Genomic DNA, 2,413 nt, shown 5'->3' on the forward strand with positions numbered 1-2,413 from the left:
ATTATTATTAGTTTTTGCAGTATTACTTTTCCAATTTTCTCTCTATTTTTTTTTTATGGTTTCCATTTTATTTTCAACATTTTTCCATGACTTTAATCTTATATTTTCGCTTTTACTTTTATCTGCATTATTTCATTTTCATTTTTAATTTCATTACATTATTATTATTATTATTATTATTATTTTTTTTTTTTTTTTTCAATAGCAGTATAAACAATGTTTCTTCTAGACCATTTCAATCGGCTATTTTCCAATCAGGTCCATTCATTCACAAATATCTAATTTTCTCATGCAGTTCCTTTATTATATTATTTTTATATTTATTTTTTATTTTTAGTTTTATTTTTATTTTTATTTTTATTTTATTTTTAGTTTTATTTTTATCTTTTATTCTTATTTAATCCTTTTTTTGCATACCACCTATCACGTGCTGGGTCCATGCCCCATTTATTGCCATGTTCTCACGATTCCTCCGGACTCCACATTATACTGTCCTGCCCTGAGTGATACCTATACTACACAACTTGGCTATCATTAGGGGTCGCGAAAATAGGGTTAATATACTGTCACACAGGCAGCGCCAATATCCTGCAGTTGTACCAATACTGCAATCTAGCTAGTCCTATCTTCCCCTTGTTCCTATAGTTACACCTCCACGAGCGCTAGCATTCAAAACACCTTTGCGATCACCACAGCGTTGTATATCAACACAGGTAACTATGGTGACACACAGACATGCGCAGTATCCCCTTCTTTCTTCATGCGGCGGGACTTCCGGTCCGGATGACGCACTTCCGGTCCGGCGGTCACCGGCGCTATTTAACTGTCCCACCCTCTTCTCCTGGGCACGCTGACAGCTGCAAGGCGCGGGAGCGCCGCATTACAAGTCTACTACCCCAGGTACAGTGGGACTCGGCCCTTATATCCTCTGCCTCCACAAAATCTTTGGTATGTGACACCTAAACTACAGACAGGGTTACCGCTTCCCTTATATGGCTTTACATGGCTACATGGATTTTGTGCTCCACCTACCCCAGACAATTCCTGAGCAGCCTTCCATCTATCTCCCACTCGCCTCTATATTTAAAGCACAGCATTTCTCATGTTTTTTACTTCGGTCTGATATAGGTTCTGCACACAGGGCAGCATACCACGACTGGTCATACACCGCCTTATCTACAAATAGGTATTGATCCAGGCTCCCCTTTTCAAGGACTCTTTATATGGAGACACTGTACTTATACTTACCTCCTGTCTATCTTTTTTAGCACCACTTATACCTGTAAGCAAGAAATCCACTATGTATATTTATCATTGCTTCACTAAGGTAACGTGTGCCTATTGTCCTGCTCCTCTTCGACCTCTTGATCTCCCTCTTATGTTCACATCTGATATGACTCTAGGAGTTCTATTCACTTCGGTGCATCCTTGGTGCTTGGATATTTATCTAGTTGCTTGCCATCCATCTTATGCCCTGGCATACTATTCCTCAATGGTCCATTATGCACGGATGCTTTATATATGTATATATGTATATTTTTTTGTTATGTTTATTTACCCTTGTTCTGTTTTTTGTGTTTTTGTAGCGACATTATGAGTAAGGCTCAGGAGAGCCGAAACGTCAATTATTACTACAAGTGGTCGCTTATCTTATAATTGTACATTGCCCCCTGCTTCCATGTGTCACCAATGTGTTATATGTAATAAACCTTGCACAATTTGCATTAATTATTACTAAGAGTGTGCGGTGTCTTATAAATTTTACTTATACGAGGACTCATTTGTCCGTGACACCTGCACCTCACCCTCCAAATTGACTGAGTGCACACCAATTTACCTTATATAATCTGTAGTGAAACACTTGGGGGTTCAAAGCTCTCAAAACACATCTAGATAAGTTCCTTAGGGGGTCTACTTTCCAAAATGGTGTCACTTGTAGGGAGTTTCAATGTTTAGGCACATCAGGGGCTCTCCAAACGCAACATGGCGTCCCATCTCAATTCCAGTCAATTTTGCATTGAAAAGTCAAATGGCGCTCCTTCCCTTCCAAGCTCTGCCATGCGCCCAAACAACGGTTTACACCCACATATGGGGTATCAGCGTACTCAGGACAAATTGGCCAACATTTTTTGGGGTCTAATTTCTTCTCTTACCCTTGGGAAAATAAAAAATTGGGGGCGAAAAGATCATTTTTGTGAAAAAATATGATTTTTTATTTTTACGGCTCTGCATTATAAACTTCTGTGAAGCACTTGGTGGGTCAAAGTGCTCACCACACATCTAGATAAGTTCCTTTGGGGGTCTACTTTCCAAAATGGTGTCACTTGTAGGGAGTTTCAATGTTTAGGCACATCAGGGGCTCTCCAAACGCAACATGGCGTCCCATCTCAATTCCAGTCAATTTTGCATTGAA

At 39.5% G+C, this 2,413-nt stretch overlaps 1 long non-coding RNA gene across 1 annotated transcript; it reads left to right on the forward strand.

Moving 5' to 3' along the window:
- The first annotated feature begins 1,122 nt into the window (after positions 1-1,122).
- LOC143818585 (uncharacterized) lies at positions 1,123-1,812 on the forward strand. Its single transcript, XR_013224625.1, has 3 exons — positions 1,123-1,186; positions 1,269-1,327; positions 1,587-1,812. It is a non-coding gene; the product is annotated as an uncharacterized LOC143818585 (long non-coding RNA).
- Positions 1,813-2,413: the final 601 nt, after the last annotated feature.

The sequence above is a fragment of the Ranitomeya variabilis genome, chromosome 3, assembly GCF_051348905.1.
Source record: "Ranitomeya variabilis isolate aRanVar5 chromosome 3, aRanVar5.hap1, whole genome shotgun sequence".
Classification (NCBI taxonomy): Eukaryota; Metazoa; Chordata; class Amphibia; order Anura; family Dendrobatidae; genus Ranitomeya; species Ranitomeya variabilis.